General features: G+C 42.4%; 1 long non-coding RNA gene across 1 annotated transcript; it reads left to right on the forward strand.

Annotated features, from left to right (window-relative positions):
* Positions 1-13,906: 13,906 nt before the first annotated feature.
* On the forward strand, positions 13,907-14,630 carry LOC129163320 (uncharacterized). Its single transcript, XR_008563188.2, has 3 exons — positions 13,907-14,020; positions 14,204-14,297; positions 14,419-14,630. It is a non-coding gene; the product is annotated as an uncharacterized lncRNA (long non-coding RNA).
* Positions 14,631-19,021: the final 4,391 nt, after the last annotated feature.

Here is a 19,021-nt window from a genome sequence, read left to right on the forward strand (position 1 = left end):
GCAGAGAAGCCCCAACACAAGAAAAATAATGAAGAACGTATAAAGGATTCACCCCTGGCAGTGAACATTCATACCAACGTGAGAAAACCAGCACCACCACACGCACACGGGACCACCACCTCCGAGGCCACACACCACACCTCCTGCCTCAGCCTGCACAAAGAAAAAAAAGATTAAAAACGGTATAAAATGTGTACAATATAAATCAGCTGTTCTTCCTTCTGGACTCCGGCCACGAGCCAGGGAACTTCCTTCAAACAGCTGATTTGAAATGTAGAAAAAGGAAACGAAACAAAACAGCGGCGCCTCCCGCTGGACCACGGAGAAATCTACCGGTCCTCTCACCGATGACCCCTGAGTAGAAGGGAACTCCCTGCCCAGCAGCAACGGGGATTCAATCTTTCCCGTTTGCTAATGTTTTGTATAGCAAAGGCAAGCGATGATGTCACACTTTGTTTAATACATTTTAAAGCTAGTGGTGCAGTCATTCGTCTTAAAAGGATATTTAACTTCTTTTTTTTATTTGTTGTCATTGCAGTCATAGCACCAGAGGAAGCCATCAACAGGTACAAGAAGGTGCTTATGGCGACACAGGATGGGAGTCTCCCAATGGTTGCAGCCTTCAGGAAAATTGGCGTAGACTGGAAAACTATTGCAGACACAGCTGCAATAGCTGAACTTGAATCAGTAAGTCCGGAGAGGTACGAAGAACTCAGGAACACCTACAGCCCAAAGGAAAGTTTAGCTTCCTTTGCTAAAAGATGCAAGGCGACAATTCAGTCTGCCAGTCTTGAGAAGGATGTCATTAAAATTAAGGATGCTGGAGTACTTCTTAATATGTTCCCAAAGTTTTTTTAACCAAAAAAAAAGTTTTTTTTTTTTCATCTCTAATGTGGATTACCTTGGACCTGTTCTGTTTAATTTTTTTTATATTGTTTTAGTGTTTTTACATGTTGATTTCATAGATTATAAAGGTGAAAGTAAATCTTTGAAAAGTTTGTTGTGTACCGTTCTCATTATTAAAAAAAAAGTACCCTAAACATTGAACATTTTGTTAGTGATTGATTTGAGCCAGGTAACTTTGTAACCTGCAGGATTTTGGTCATCCATCTCTGGAATATTACCACGCACAAGATGAAAGAAAATGCTGTGTGAATAAGCTCAATCTACTCATGGCAAATGTTCATATAACAACATAGTAAGTAATGGTTAAGTACCTAGTAGGTACAGATTCATTGCTCAGTAGGTACTTGGGAGGAGGCTTCACTTTACTTTAGGGTACACAAAAGCAGTAGGTAATGCTTATGTACCTAGTAGGTACTGATTCGTTCCTCAGTAGGTACTTGGGAGGAAGCTTCACTTTACTTTAGAGTAGGGCTGCAACAACGAATCGATAAATTCGATGAAAATCGATTACTAAAAGCGTTGGCAACGAATTGCGTCATCGATTCGTTGTGTTGCACAACTCTTCCAAAAGCGCCCCCCCCTTCCCACCCGCCGTTGCGCGCAGACCAGAGCAAGTCAGATCAGCGCGAGGGAGAGCCGCAGATCAGCGCGAGGGAGAGCCGCAGATCAGCGCGAGGGAGAGCCGCAGATCAGCGCAAGGGAGAGCCGGCAGATCAGCGCAAGGGAGAGCCGGCAGATCAGCGCGAGGGAGAGCCGCAGATCAGCGTGAGGGAGAGCCGGTAGCGGCAGATCAGCGCGAGGGAGAGCCGGCAGACTTGCGCTGCTGCGAACCGGTTCCGCATTGTTGCACAGCGATCCAGGCAGCTGCTTCCAGCGCACGGTCCATTCTCAAAGTGGCGCAACCAAAAAACTATAATTAGCACACGATCGTTCATGTCCGCACATGTTCTCTATTTTCTGTCTTATTTGTGCCTGAAGCTCGCTACTGCGGAGCTCATCACCTGTGCTGTGGTGATTTCACCTCACACAGCATCGAAAACGCGCTCTGCGCTTTTCGGTCAGGAGATCTCTTTGATCTGCTCAAAAGTAACTGATGAGGTGAAAAGGTAAGAATCCAGGCAACAGATTTTCTGGAGAGTTTAGAGGAGATGCAGGAAGATGAGAGACAGACAGGACAGGAAAATAGTTCAATAAAAACAAGAAAACAAAACAAAGTGTTGAAAAGTAAAATGTAGGTAGATTTATCACCACTACACGTTTTTACCAGTAAAAAACAATAAGTTATACACATGTAATATTTATACATCTGATACAATTCAGATCACCTTCAAAACTCAGTCACACACCCAGGGCCGTTTCAAGACATTTTGGGGGCCAAGGCAAAATGCCCCCCCCCCCCCCCCCCAATAACTGGGCTCCCCAGAAGCCTCTGTGTAATTCATGCCCTCTCCAGTAGTGTTAGTTATACAGTGTTTATAAAAGCCCCTCAGACATTACTGACATGTTCTAATATTATCAGATGAAAAACTAAATTATCAGACATGCTGTCTCATCTGCTTCTTTTATAAACTTGCAAAAAGTAACAAAACCATTTGAAAGCCACTATTTGTGGATTCTCAGAAAGTTTCCATGGAGTGTGTGACAACTTATTTTTTCATTGATCCTATCGTCTAATCTCACAGCTGAAACAAGCATCCTTAATAATCTGTGCACAGGAAGCTTACCGATGCTGTAGTAAAACAAAAGGTATTATAATTTATTATTAATAAAACCTTGTTGCAGCACTAAAGCAGAAAAATTAGATTTTGCATTAAATATGCAAAATATTTACATATGAATTGTTTTAGAGCCCTTTAATTGGCAGAATCTGATATTAATTTAGTTCTTACAAAAAATGGGTCCCAACATGGTTTGTGTGGCGTTGCCATAGTGTGACGTCATAGGCACAGATCCCTGTCCTCTTGTTTGGAAATGGAAATATGGTCACCCTACATTAAACAAACTGTCCACCCGGGCTTTTGCGCTGCACAGAGACGCTTCGCTGCCTACGACTGAACGTCAGTTGAGAGTCAGTCTCATGCAGACTAACCAATGAAGAGAGGGCCTCAAGTTAAGACCCTCTCCTCATTGGTCAGTCCACACGAGGTGGGTCAAAGGTTACTCTGGGCGGGTTACGTGTTGTCAGGCATTCAAGTATTGAGTATATTTACTGCATATTACAGTAAAATATTCTGTATGTGACCACATTATGGTGATCCTCGGGTCGTGATGATGGAGCCCTTGAATATTGTTGCCCAGGGTACAACAAAGTGTTAATCTGGCCCTGGTTCCGCCGTCACATTCCCGCAGAAACTGGTTGATCACACCGGGGCCAGACTACTAGCATGTGGTTTTACAACCACAATGTCCTCAGAAGCAAAAACGCTTTTAAAAGGGAGGGAGGAGTCCTAACTGTTGCTGCAGGCGTGTTGTGTGAGAGTGCAGTTATATACTGGTTAATATATTTTTGGGTTCAGTTGCTTTCATGTGGCCTAATGTGAGTCTATTTGGGATCATTGGAATGATCAGCAGCATTTCTTGATGTGACTTTATGGCAGTTGCCCAGGGCATCATCGCAAGGAGGATGGCATTCATTTACTTTTGTTTTATTTGGTATTTTTTCAGTCATTTTTGGAAATAGTGATCAATTTTGATTAATTCACAGCCTATGTTTAATTACATTTAAAATAAATGTCAACAGATGAGATCAAACAAAACAGATGAGAATTGCCCTTAAGCTGTTTAACTTGGACCAAGCATTTTAGGTCACAGATAGATGTAGCTTAGGGTCTCTGTCTACACACCTTATAAGACAATTTAGGTGATGGCATGTTGTTTTTCTGCTATTGAACTGTTTTCTAATAATGTTGTGTTTAATAAAGCGAATGAAGGAGAGAAATAACATTTCCCTAGCAGTTTTTAAAAATTTCCCCATGTAATCCGATTAATCGATTAATCGTGTCGAGACCCCATCCGATTAATCGATTATCCAAATAATCGTTTGTTGCAGCCCTACTTTAGAGTACACAAAAGCAGTAGGTAATACTTAAGTACCTACTGGGTACTGATTCATTCCTCAGTAGGTACTTGGAAGGAGGCTTCACTTTACTTTAGAGTACACAAAAGCAGTAGGTATTGCTTATGTACCTAGTAGGTACTGATTCATTCCTCAGTAGGTACTTGGGAGGAGGCTTCACTTTACTTTAGGGTACACAAAAGCAGTAGGTATTGCTTATGTACCTAGTAGGTACTGATTCATTCCTCAGTAGGTACTTGGGAGGAGGCTTCACTTTCCATTGTCTCGAGACGGATGGATGCCGACGATGGATGACGAAGTGACAGACGAGTGAACTCAAGATGAAACAGTGATTTGACGTTGCAAATTATCTGCATCCTTCATGAGGTTTATAAAAGAGCGTCTACAGGCACTACATTAATCTGGGATTCATTTCTTATTGCTTTCATAAATAACTAGTCCCTGAATAAGACTGCTGGGTGGTTACCAGTAAGTACTGGCTAATTGCCCACTAATCCCTGAATACGACTGATGAGCATTTTCACCAGTAACTACTGGTTAACTACCTATTCTTCCATGCTTCACGACTCATTACCCCCTAAGTCGTTCCCTGGTAACGAAGCACAAATAGATAACTACCTATTACGGTCTGAATAAGACTGCTGGGGTTTTTACCAGTAAGTACTGATTAACTATCTATTAGTCCATGAATAAAACTACTGGGTGTTTACCAGCAAGTACTGGTTAACTACCTATTAGTCCCTGAAAAAAGACTGATGAGTGTTTTCACCAGTAACTACTGGTTAACTACCTATTCTTCCCTGCTTAATTACTCATTACCACCTAAGTCGTTCCCTAGTAACGAAGCACAATTTTGCGTACCTTATTGTAAAGTGTTACCGAATAAACATACAGGCCTTCCATTTTGTATAACACTGCTTTTATTGTGTTGCGGTTGGTTATGTTCTGGTGACGTGTAGAACTTGGGAGTGCAGGCTGCTGCCTGAGAGGTGGTTGGAGACAGTGTCTCCATACTGCTTTGTTTTGGTCACTTATGTGCGTGAGGCGAGTGGTGTTACGACCCTTCCTGGGGAGTTTGGCTCATGTGCAAAAAGGAAGGGACAATAACGGGATTTAAAAGTTAAAATGATGATCAGGTTTATTAACAACTACAAAAAAACATAAACCTTTCCATCCACAGATTGGGAATAATAAACTAATTCTGCTTGTGGGGAATTAAAACAAAAGTACAAATAAGTAGGGATGTCCCACTGAGCAAAGATTACAGGGTTCTGGACCAAATATTAGAATCTACAAAGGTCCAACTCTAAACTGGGCGGTTAAACCAAACTCAAGGTGATATCTTAAACGAAACCAAAAACCCACAACACTCTAAATGTAATAAAAGGGAGATCTACACCACAAAAAAGATGAACTCTAAACCAAAACGTAACGCAAGAAGCTGTTAGCGAAAATGCTAACAGTAGCTTTACCAACGTTAAGTTCAAGTTACCAAGTTTCAATAAAAAAAACACCCAGCAGCAAACAGACCAGCATGGAGGAGAGACTGCTACCACCAAAACAGCTCTCCTAATGTCTGAAAGAAGCTCCTTTATGAAGGGAGAAACGCTCCCGGTGATTTTCTGCATCTGCGAGAGACGGAGCAGCGCATTTGACCCCGGAAGTTGTTGTCCGTTGCCGGGAGACGAAGGCGGGCAAAACAGGAAAGGGATCTAGTAGCGGACGGACATTGTTCCGGGTCTTCGGTATTTGGCGGAGATGTTAGTGAAGGTGGAGAAGAGAGCAAACTAGAGGAAAAACGGGCAGATTCCACCTCTATTTACAAACTCCTGGGAATGCAACAAGTGGGCGCGGTGCGTCGACTACCGGATCTGACGTCGACAAATTTTTAGAATCGAGCCGTCGACGTAATCGAGGCTTCGCTACAGCCCTAGTGTGTGTGTGTGTGTGTGTGTCCCAGAGGACAGAGGACAGGAGAACACGCAGCTAATTAATTAAATAATTTGGTTCTGTACTTTTCTCTTCAGCACAGCCAACAAAGGTTTATGATGGGTCAGTCCTCCTGCATGCTCAGATCATTCCCTTCCCTTGCTTGAAAAATTGTTCCAAAATGAAAGTTGAACCCACATCTTTTTTGCCTGTGAATTCAATGCCGTTCGGCGAGACTCTTACTGTAAGAAAATATACCATTAATGTAAAAAATAAACTCTAAATAAACTATGTTCACATCCAGTATCAAACCCAGGTCTTCCGCACAAGAGTCTGTGGTCTTACTAAGTGAGCTATGGCACCAATGGCATCATTTGAATTTGTAATATTTATGTCCTTGATGACAGCTGAAACAACGATCAAAGAACGGTTTCGAGCGAAAATGGCTATTTTGTTGCTAATTTGCAGGAAATATCTAGAAGAAAGCAGCTCAGCGTCCTCAGAAATGTAGCTAGGTTCATCACTAGGAGTTAGGAACAGCGACAAAGTCGCTGAGTTGGCACTGCCTCACTCTCTGCTGCTAAAGCTACGGATAGCAAATGCTACGGGCGATGCCTGAGCGTGAACGTGCATGAAGCAGCCTGCTCGACCCGAGCATCTCTCTTTTTCTGTGATTTTACAGAAAAACAGGCAATCACAGTAAAAATGCCAGGGCTCATTCTACAGGACTAGGGCATTGCAGGAAAATGTATGAATAAGACATTTATTATTTCTATACAAGTTTTGGCTGTCAAACTTCCATAATGCCCCTTTAAATTTTACCTTTACTTCCTTTAAGTATTTCTTCACTTTGAATGTAAGGTACAAGTTTCAAGCATATATGGGTCTGAATTAACTAGGCAAATGATTACCTCAGTTGGGTATTTTCTATAGGTTATTTTTTATAGTGTGTAGCCTAACGGTGTTTTATGTGATCCACTAGCTGGAAATAACTTTTGAACTGGCCCTGCTAAGGCTAATAATACAGTGAACTTATATAGCACTTTTTAGGACACTCAAAGACGCTTTCACACACTCTCACATTCACACACTGCTAGTGATGGTAAGCTACTTTGTAGCCACAGCCGCCCTGGGGAGGTCTGACAGAGGCAAGGCTGCCATTTGGCGCCATTGGTCCCTCTGACCACCACCAACACAGGCAAGTTGGGTGAAGTGTCTTGCCCAAGGACACAACAACAGAATACCCTTGCGGGAGCTGGAATCGAACCCATGTCCTGAGCTAGTGCTGACTAGCCGTTAGCTTATCTATCCAGTCACAATGAATCTACATTTCTTCAGACTTATTTTATTAAATGACCTATTTGCATCACGTGAGATAATAATAATCCAGCCATTTCATTGCAGATGTTTTGATTTGAAAGAGTGGAGAAAGCAAGGGTGGATTAACATGGGCTGCAATTTAGAAGTTCAACTCTAAAGAATCATTGCAGCATCCACAGCTGCAGAAATAGATGCAGGCTTTGTTTACACACTCTTTCACTGGGATCCACTTTAAACATCAAAACCTACTTCACATGAGTTCTATCTGTGGGATATCACTGTCTGCACCATATTTACACAGGTACAGTGAATGATTTCAAAGTTCAGTCAGTAACTCGGTGTAATTTCAGACAAATCAACTCAACTGAGGCTTAGAAAAAAGCACACACACATCTCAAGAATGTTAGTGTTTTTATCCTCTTTCCATGAAGTGAGTTGCAGAGGAGACCAGCAAGGGAATATCTTTTAATAACGCTTGGAGCAAAGATTTCCCATTTAGACATCGTTCAAACTGTTATTAACGGTATTGATTTGTGTTTGAGTGATTGGAAGCCAGAGGAGGGAGATGAAGTCAACCGTCGTGACCTCTCGCCTGGGGACGGAAACTTCCTGACACAGATCACGGCTGTCTGGCGTGTGAAAGCGCTGCTGCCTGACATCTTACATCGCTGGATATGGACTGAAGCACGATAACTCTCAGGGTTTGATACTGAGCATCACTTTCTTTCAGAAGGCGTTGCTTTTGTTGAAACCCACCTGCTGCCACTGCATGCAGGAGCACTCACTGAAACAAGGATTAGCTTGCTTAAAATGTTCTTCCTATTTTACTTTTCACCCCAAAGTTTATGTTTTCTGGCATTGTATATGGGTCACACGTGAAAATATGCTTCTCTGACTTTAATCTCTAGAATTTACAGGAAGACACAAGCTGTGACGGTTATCGTGTGGAAAGGATATTCTAGATTCAATAAATCAAATTGAATTAATTCATGATACAATAAATTTACACTAGAGCACTCCCTACACCACATTACACACACACACACACACACACACACACACACACACACACACACACACACACAGCTTATAAGAGAAGTAGTGAGGTGGCCATTGAACAAAAAAATTCAGAATCCATTTTTTGGCATTTCGCCATCTTTCTCTTTTTCTTCTGTATCCCATTAACTTGTAAAGCTTAGCATCCTAAATCTGTCCTTAATTATTTCTTGAACGTTCCTCAGAACCTCCCCCAGATTTGTAGCTTTGCCCACCCAAAAAAGTGCGTGTACCCGAAAAGACCCCGCAGAAGTGAAAATCATCTTAAAAAGGCAGATCTGAGCTGCTGGAGATCATAAAACTGGAGTGTGGGATGTCATTTGGCCATTACAGGCTTATCCAGAACGTGTATTCAATAAATTACCAAGCCACCAGTTTCAGAGAAGGCCAGATAAAAAACAATAAGAGTTTAAAACCAGCGTTCTTCTTAAACAGGACAAAAAATGGCAGACAAACAAACTGACATCATCAAATACTTTGAAAAAATTCTATTATTTACTAAAGATGTTTTCTTCCTGCTTAATTGACCTAAAAGGTAGCAGATGCACTCAGCGCTGAGTAAAAGTATCTGGCTCCTATGATGTTTTGCGTTTTTCTTTTTTGTCAAACTCAAAAAGAGAACCCGACATAACACAGAATCCAGTTTTATTGATTAGAGGGGAAATCGCTGTCCAAGCACACCTGAACAAGTGTGTTCAGTTCCACGAGGGCCCAAAGAAAACCAGACCTGTAGAACCTGTCTGACAACCTGAAGCTAAAAGATCCCAAAAAGCAACAAATCATGATCTTTTCCAATCAAATTCAAGACGTGAAGAACTGGGAACAACAGTGTTTATAAGCCAGGAACCCTGTTCTGCAGAACCTGGAAGACCTGCTGTAACTAATGGAACCATGAATTCTGCTTTCTACCAGGAAGTCCTGTAGTAGAAAACCTGACCTTTGACCTTAAACAGGTCACTCATGCTATAAAACTATCCCAAAAGGCTGAATTGAAATGACATCTGTCCACAGTGACGACAGACCTATTGCCAGTTACCACAAACCCTCGACTGCAGTTGTTGCCTCTCAGCCCTTCTTTCCACTGCAGCTGAAACGTACCACGCTGCATTTAGCCGCCATTATAGGGGACGAGTTCCTGTCCACCAGCAGCCGTGAGCTCGCTGGCAACACACCGCTATACTTTTGCTTCTGGTGGAAAGGTCAGTAACAGTTTGACAGGAGGAGCCTTTTGCCCCCAAATGCATTTATTTTTCTCGGGTTGCCTTTGTTTGGTGTGAAAATCTCATTGCTGACTTAAAATAATGAGAAACTTGTTGGGTAAAGAACTTTTTCACAGCAATGCCTTTTCCCCTTTTAGTTTTTTTGTTTCCATCTTGCTCATTGCGACCTTTCTGAAGCACATGCCTAACCATATAAAGTACATCACAGCAAACGTCTGTGGTTTTGACTTTCACGAGTTTACAGGCTGATAAAGATGTTAAAATCTGTTAGAAATTTTAAACGCACCGAAAAATAATTTCTGAGGTCAAAGGTTAAGCTCTTGATCTGTGCAGAAAGATGCTTTGAGGGCTGGAGAAAAAAAATTATCGTTAACTGAATACATGTTTACATTCAACCTTACCTTTCTGCCAAGCACACACCCTTTGAAGTCGTGTTTGTTCGGAAACACTCCCATCTTACTGAGTCCAGGAAATTCCCCACCGTACTAGTGCCCAGATTAAAGGTAGTAATCCAGACTAACCCCAGAAATTCAAAGAACAGACTAAGAACTAATATTTGAGCTCATGTCTCACAAGTGAGCCTATTGTTAGTTTGTGACTCATAAAACGCGGGCTGTCAGCTGGGATCTGCTCGTGATCGATGGAGCGATTTAGAGTCTAACTGCTGATCTTTTACAAACAAAACGAACGCCGCCTGAAAGAGTTCTCATGTAACGCTCGACATGGCCGTCCGCGTGAGCAGGTTGACCAACATGCTCGACGTTGACGCTTCTTTAACCTCAAGCGATCAACACACAGGGAGTGTGTGGTCGTGTCTGTTGCATGGATGGCCTTGCTTTAAATCAGCCCACAGCTCCGTGGAAGATGGTTCCAGATCATTCCTCGGAACGCTGCTGTCAAAGACGGGTGTGGTGAATGGAATGGTTCTGCAGGGCCTCGGTGTTTGTTAGGCCTCTTGTCTCAGACACAGACCCTTCACAAGAACCAGAGCTTGCAGCGGACCATGTGTCTCAGCGTTAAAACATAACCTTACCAGAAAACAATCAGGCCCCCGGGGGGGTTCCACCCTCCCTGTTCTCTTCCCAAATCCAACAGAAAAGCCTGATTGTTCTCCACCGAGGAACCTGGGACTGAGACGTTTTTGGGAGTAGCGGTGAAGGGCAGCCGACTGTGGCGGGCTTTCCAGTACATTAGGAGTATATGAAAGAGCGACTGACCGGGCTTAGATTGATACTGCTGTGTCTGCACAGGACAACATATGGGAAAGCTGTAATCCACTCTCTGTGCTGGAACTGCGGGTGTTTGTCTTGGGGATTTGAGTATACGAGAGACAAATATGAATGGTTGTGCAGTCCTGGAAATGATGCAGACAGCTGCTGCTATTTCGGCGATGTGTGCCATGATAAATAATTGTTTCCTATTTGCAATAACCTCTTTTTGAATCTTAGCTTAAAAGACACAAACCGTGTTTTGGTGGTTGAGCACGTGTGCTGCGTTTGCTCCGTCTGTGGCATGCATGTAAAACACAGCGTCTTTCCCTCGTCGCTCGTTTCCTCACATGCATCTTTTATAGTAGTTTTAGCTCTTTCCGTGGCACCGTTTCAGGTTCTCCGTGTTTAATGTTAAATGTTTTATTCTTTTCTGAGATCATGACAAATCCACTTTTTGAAACTGAACCAGCATGGAGCACAAAGTAAACACGTCTATTCAAGATCAACAGCATGTACGGAACAAGTGAACACGAGATGCCGAGCCCTCTAATGTTGCGTTTTGTGCTCTGTTTTCCCTCCAAAAGCAGAAATGTGGTGCAGCTAGAAGGAAGAATTGTTTTGGGCAATAGAAACAACCGAGTGTTGAAAATGCTTCAGAGCCGTTTTCCACTGAAAAGGGTTGTGTTGACATGCTCGATTCACTCTCAGAATAAACGACGGGGACCAGACCTCGAGAGTAAATACGATAAACCAGCTGTGAACCTGCATATTCAAACCGCCACATTTGACTCTAAATCTCTTTTCACGGAGGAGATTGTGCACATTTTCATACCGTTTATTAATTCCAAATCCCATTTGCGGAAAATGAATGGAGGTGAGCATAATTTTGCGTTTTGTCGAGTGTGATCGCATTGAACTGGAAGACTGAATTGTGTGTATTTATGTGCGGCTTTTTCAGAAGTGGTGTCCTGGTTTTTAAATCCCCGAGTCTCAAGTGGGCACATCACAAAACCAACACAGCAAAGCTGGCAGTCTTTGCTAGTCTGAGGCCCAGAATTTAATGAGCATGAATAATGAATACTACTCAACCACTGGTGACTGAGCAGGCTGCCAGTTATTAGGTCAATGAAGGCCTTGTTTAGCAGGGAACGCTCACTGTCTCACTGACTGATTGGACTCCCACCATCCACAGATCCTACCAGGTGGAAACAACTTTTTTAATGTGGTAATTCATCAAAAAGTGACTGACAATTCAAATGAAATCGTGTTCCATGGAGTTATGATCGAATGTGCGGAAAGTTGAATTTAGCTTGTGTGGAAATGTGAGGATGCCTAATTCTCGTCTGAGGTAAACTCAGCTAACATCCTAATATAAAACAGCACTGTTTCATTTCCTTCCTCTGCTGTATCTTCATGTAAAATGGCACGTCTTGATTCAGCTGAATCCACAACGTGTTGTCCTTTTTGTTAGAGATCCACGCGTTATCCGAGCTAGAGACTATGTAGGAAAAACACCAAACTCAAGTCATCTGGTCCTGCGGTGTCGACTCCCAAACAAGAACTGCGTTGCTGGTTGCAGTTTAAAGGATAAAGAGAGTGAAAGGAGAGCAAAGATCGGAGCAATGACGGGAAAAGAGTGGAGCGTGAGAGCACCCACCGAGATCCACAGCGTGCAGATCAAATGCTCTAAATCAGTCAATCAACACAGCTGTCATATCAACAACCGCAACACGGAACAATGAGATGATTAATTATTGACAATCTTTGTCTTTGTTGCTCTCCCACATCTTCTCCCTGTCTGTCTGTCTCAGCATCTTTCCGTTCCCCTCACCTCTTTTCCTTCACTGAGATTAGACGGCAGCTCCAACATGAAAGCTGCCGACCTGTGTTTGGGTCTGTCACAGGTGATTTTGCTGCCAGTGTGGCGGCTCCTCCTCTCAACGGGAAATCCTCTCCTGTGTCCCTGCCCATCCTTCCTGTCCTCTCTCTCCCTCTCTCTCTGCTTCTACGGCACCTGCTAGGTCGCCACGGGGACCCCTCAAATCTCCACTCATCCTCTGGCTCAACCAGGGTGTCGATGCTATCCAGCCCATGGCTTCGTGTGAAGAGCAGGAGTGAGACCCCTTGCTGTCAAACACTCCACAAGTTAACCGGGGTCTCTCTTCCCCCTCCGTCCTTCCTATCTCTGATCCTCCTGCTAACAGACACTTTTACTTTGCGTGAGGAAATGAAAAACTGTGAGTATTTATGTTTATTCCAGCGAGCGCACCTCAATATAAGCCGCACCAACAAAAAAAGGTTTTCTACACACACACGCCGCACTCGAATACAAGCCGCGGCCAGCAGCCACATGCAGGTCTCCGGCGCACAGCGCATGTACGGCCATTACATAAGATAATTAGACAGAAAGACGCTACATGGAGGTTTTGCGTTGTTGTTTAAATTCAACTAAACAAATTTTAAACGCGGGTGAACGTGCCTGCAAGTTTAGAAAACGGCACTGATAGCATTCAAATTTCTGGATATTTATAAAATAAAAACAGAACTGACACGTTATTACCGGTAATTTGCTTGCATGTTTAGAAGAAAAGAACAGCGCTGACACAGCATCAATAAGCCCCGGATGATTAGAAAATGAAAACTGCACACAAAGCATGCCTGGTTAGTAAATAAAACACACTTGCCTACCAGAAAAAGTCATTCGCTCTCATCTTCCTCTTGCGCACTAAAGCCATTTAAGTTCTCTTCTTCAGTGTCGGAGTTGAACAGCCTCAGAAGAGCTTCGTCACATACCTTTTCTGTGGCGATGTCAGTGTCGCTGTCATCATCCCCGGGTGAAGCTGGCTTGAATGAGTTCTTCCCGCTGCCGTCTCCATTGCTGAACCATGGATTCATTCATGCCAAGCTTACGTGCGGCAGCACTGTTTCCCTCCTTTACTGCCAGATCGATGGCCTTCAACTTAAATGCAGCAACATATGAACTCATGCGTGTAGTTACCATGATGAGGGGGTATGGATCTGAAACAAAGGCTGTGTCTCAATTCAGGGTCTGCATCCTACCTCGGCCGGATTCGTCGGCCGGTTACGTCACAGCGCCGCGACTCGGCCTGTCCCAATTCGAAGACTCCTTCAAATGCGGTCGACGAATGCGGCCTTCTTTTCGCCTGAATGAAGGATGGGTCGGGTGTATCCTTCAATAGGTAGCATTTCCCAAGATGCCTTGCGGGCCGGCCGGCCGAAAAACTTAAAAACAATGGCGGACAGTGAAGCGGGAGCTGTCGGAGAGGATTGCGCATATAAATGTAAGTATAAACTTGAAAACTGTCAGTTTAAGGACTTTTTGTGATACATGAACGTTATTTTAGTTAGAAATGTAACAGTAAAAGTGCTTGTATTGCGGTCTCGGCTCGTATGTTCGGCCGCGCTCGGTGTCGTACTTCTCCCACTACGTTTCCCCCTGATTTTAATAGAAGTTTGTATTTTAGGACCAAAAGAGAAAACCAGGGAATTTATTAAGCTTAGGGCGGAGATGGACCACATGATCACCGGAGCAAAGTATTCGGCGGCTGTGGCATGGAGGTACAATAACATCTCATATTTTAAAAACTCGTTTGAGTATATTTTTTTCTGCGAAAACATGAAAGGAATAACCCGTTGTCCTCTTTTCTCTTCCTGTTTCTTTTCTTACATGTTTGTTAAGACTATTCTGGAGAAAATGGGCATCCAGGGGAAGGTGCCAGCGATGAGCTTCTGGAGCTGATCTGGGAGGACATGAGGCTGCAGAGCAGCAGAGAGCACAGGAGAGAAGGAAGAACTTTGACAGCTTTTTACTTTGCTAGAAAAAAATGGTTAATGAAGATTAAACATGTACATGTAAAAGAAATATCTAAATAAAATCAGTTCTGCATTAAACTCTTGAATTTTATTTTTGTTTACAAATGAGAATTGTTTACTAGAGGGTATCCGCTGGGTCTTGAAAAGTTTTAAAAGGTAATAAATCGGTTTTGGTCAAATTAAGACCCTTAGAAAGTATTAAAAACTATTATCACATCTTTGCTCAGGCTCAGCTAGTCTAAAGTATTTTCTCTGAATTAGCTCTCCAACAGTCAAGGAAATGATTAACCCCCAGAGACCCACGGTTGTAGTATCACAACATCAGATTTAAGTCTACAAAAATAAACCTTCCCCATTTTTTTTCTTTTTAAAACCACATTTACATTGCTAATAGGTCCTATTCAGTTCTGCAACACTATTGGCTGTTAAAATGTGTAAATAGGCCCGTTTATCTGGCCTCCTAGAACAACATGTGAAAGGTTAAAAATATTTTGCAGTTGTTTTCTAAATTTGGGTTTCTGGGGGTTAAAAAGCTAAATAAAACGTCGAGCTCCATCGTTTAAGGTTCCTTCTGCCCAGCGGTTCCACGGTTGCTAGGCGACGGAACGTTCGCCGAGGGAGTTCATGAAGGCTAGGCCTGTCCAAATTCACAGCCGTTAACATCCGGTCTACCCGGCCAACGGAGGACGCAGCCCACGTCGGCCGGGTGGGCTGGGTCCTTCGAAGGATGCAGACCCTGAATTGAGACACAGCCAAATTCTTCGTCGTGCGGGCTGCTTGCATGTGCTAAATTAAAATGAACACTTTCTTCGATTTCCACTTTTGACTTCCACCTGTTTCACTTTCTGCTAAAGCGCCCCCTGCAGGTGAAGGAAAATCTTCAGTAAAGCCGCACCTCATTATAAGCCACACGGTTCAAAGCATGGGGAAAAAGCAGCGGCTTATTGTCCGTAAAATACGGTATGTGTAGTGACTATAAAAATAGTGACTGTTTTGGTATCTTTATATCTAATTGTGGATTTTTTGTAGAAATTATTCAAATGTTTTCTGTGCTCTGAAGGAAACAATCCCATAATAGAAAAAACATCCCAGCTCTAAATGGAGTAAACAAGAAGAACACAAAATGCTAAACTGCTTTATTCATCTTTCCTTGTGCAGTTTTAAATAAACAATACATTTTAATCAACAACTGTGGTGATTTTTTTTCCTGCAGAAAAAAGCACAAATTGCAGTGTTTGCCATGTTTTTCACTGATACATGACATCCTGTCACAAACATGGTGCCGTGTACCCTGGTGGAACAGCGTCCCATCCAGGTATCAGCCCCTTTCCTGTCTGAGGCCATATGTTTCTGCTTTTTCTGCAAGTAAAATCACATTTGCAACAACCACCGGTGGTTGTTTACAGAAGTTAAAGCTCCTTTGATACATCCCTGCTTATGTTTGCATGCTTTTTGGCCCCATAGATAATACATGAGCTTGCTCGCTTTTTCATTTTTTTCCCCTTTCCCTTAACGAAGGGGAGATGCTGCCATATGCATGAAAGAATAAACGAAGACCTGAACTGACAGCACCATCTGCCAAACACAGTTGACGTCAGAAGAATGGCCCCCACTCAACATTTTGCCCGACTCTCAGGAGGATGCCACATTGTCATCAGTGCTAATACTAAATATTAATAATATGTTGACCCCAAAGTGTTTAGAAATCACTGATGCAGACACATATTGCCCTTCTGAATGACATATGCAGATGTCAGGTGAGCACCACTGGACCGGGCTGCTCAGCGTGCACACACACGAACATGCGGCGTGGTGTTCTCCAGGAGCTCAGAGACAACACAACTTCCTCTTGGACTGTCATGAATATTGCATTATCCCACATACCTTCACAGTTCCTTTTTTGTGACTCTTTCAGACGCTTACGTTCACACCAAATCACTAGAGACTAACTGAAGGTGCAGAAAACAACGATTATCGCAGTGAAGACTAGAACCGCCACCAAACCGTCACCACTAGAACGGTCCTAAGCCAAAATTTAAAGACTGCATTTATAGGTAAACAATTCACCTTTTACATTTATAATTTCAGATAGTATTTAATTAGCTAAATAATGTTATTTTTTCCATAAAAAAAACAACTATCAAACTCTGGTCATTTTTTATGCCTCTGTGTCATTTTCTCTCTCTCCCTCGTGTCTGTTTAGTAGAACCGAAAGCAAAACTTGTCGTTTTTTTAACACCTTAGTCTGAAAACTGAAATGCACCTTCAGCCTTCATTAACGTTTACAGGAGTGGAACCAGACCAAAGCCCCAGGTTTGTCAGCTCCATTTTTCTTTTCTAAGTCCAACAGACCGGACCGGCACTCTGAAGTTGCAAATGCGGTGTTCTGGCCACAGAGGGCGGTGGGGGTCTGAATGACATTGCATTAACCCTGTGAAGGGTCATTTTAGCACATACTGGCTCAAGAAAAATATTTGAAAATATGAAAAAGTTGCAAAGTATCCCTCTAGACATGACAATTGCTAAACAGTCAGAATGACTGCCATGGCGGTTCTAGTGTTAACTTACCCCAGTCCAACATTTACTTAGAAAAAATGCACCTAACAATGATAGAAGTGCCTCTATGCTTACTTTTGCAACTGTAAACATTTGCAGTCAATCTTACAGTTTTTCTGAGGTTTTTGCACATGAAATATAAATGTGCATTTACACATCCAGTTATGAAAACGCACTGACATCTGTAAGAGTTGCTGATGGACTTTTCAGACCTGACACACACTATCTCTCCAGACACTGGATGTATTTCACCTTGGCATCTGCTGCGATCGCTTCTGTTTTCCTCCCATACATCTTTATTGGTTTGTAACTGATGGGGACACCGCGGGATGTCACTTGATGAGAGGCACCGTGTCAGTGAGACTGATTTATTTCCCAGCATTTGCTCCGCTGTCGTGCCAACTGACCCAGTCCGGCCCGCCTCCCGCCCCGGCTGGCCACGCTCACGGGCCCCAACAGCCTCAACAGCTCTGCTTACCCTCAGAATAGGACTCATCCCACCAGTGTGCAGTAACTTTAGATGTAAAACACGACCCCCTCGAGTAGTTTCACAGGTATCTGACTGAATTTCGCTGGAGCTGCGAATGGATGAAGCAATGACTGATTTTACATGCCATCAGCTTAATCCAGTTTCTGCTGATGTTTGGTCGATGAGTTATTGCTGCACGAACAACCCAGCACATTCACTTTAATCCTCAGATCACAAGTCGGTTTATTTGGATGGCGCGTTTAAGATGTTTGACGAAACAGTAAAAATAAAAGGTAATATTTCAATGTAATTGGCCTGGACAGCACTGGAAACGTGTTCTTAAGTTACTAAAGTCTTCCTGTAACCGATGAGCAAATGGAATATTCCACCACATGCTACAGACGAAAGAACAACACACACATTTATTATAAGAAAATATAAAAATGAATAAAAAAATAATTCAGGAAACAACATTCCATAAACCCCAACCCTAACATAAAACACAAACAAATAAAAAGTGGGTAAAACCTCCAATTTAACTGAACAGGTGTTGTTTTTTGTCATGTTGTAATGGTTTCTTACGGTGAGGGTTTTCGTATTTTCTGAACTGCTCTTGTGTTTGCTCAGATGAGCAGTGTTTGTTTGGTTGTTAAACTTTTGTTTAGATGTTTAGATAAGAGATTTTTTCTGTTTGTTTTGTTTATTTTTAGGTTCCTCTGCACAGGTTTCTGAAATAATGTGTTTCTGTTACAGTAAATGTTTTTGTTTGTAAAATATGTTTGTGCTGTTTTATGCGCATCCTTGTTCAAACTCTTCTGTTGCTATTTTCTACAGTTTTCTTCAGTATTTTTGCTTGTTCTCTCACAACGTGGCTGTGTTTTAGAAAAAGAAACTGTTTTGTTTTTTTTCTGTTTCACTGCAGCTTTTTCCTAAAACACACATTTTTTTTTGACGTCGTAGTTTTCTGAACAGTTGTTTTGTTATTTTTTTCTAAAATGCTTTTCTATTTTTCCTCTTCCTTTTCTAAATGTTTGTGCTGCAAGAGTGAATTTCCCCACTGTGGGAATAATAGTCTATTTTATTCTATTATTTTCCATCAGTTTTAAAATGTTAAACATTATTTTTTAAAGTAAAGCAACACTGTTTTTTATGCATTGCATTTCAGCATCTTTGTAATCCCGAAAACCTCCACAGCCGGACTATCTGACACCCTCGGTGGCATCTGACCGAATCTTCCTTTATACAGGGTATCCGCGGGTCCTTAAAAAGTCTTAAAAAGTCTTAAATTGGCTTTTCCAAATTTAAGGCCTTAAAAATCCTTAAAAATGACAAATAATCCTTAAATAGTTTCCAGAGGTCTTAAATTACCAAAGACCCAATAAGCAAGATTCTTTTATTTCTATAAAATTTTCGTGAATTTCTAGTTGGTGTTCAGCATTTTTTG

The sequence above is a fragment of the Nothobranchius furzeri genome, chromosome 5 (assembly GCF_043380555.1).
Source record: "Nothobranchius furzeri strain GRZ-AD chromosome 5, NfurGRZ-RIMD1, whole genome shotgun sequence".
NCBI classification, from domain to species: Eukaryota; Metazoa; Chordata; class Actinopteri; order Cyprinodontiformes; family Nothobranchiidae; genus Nothobranchius; species Nothobranchius furzeri.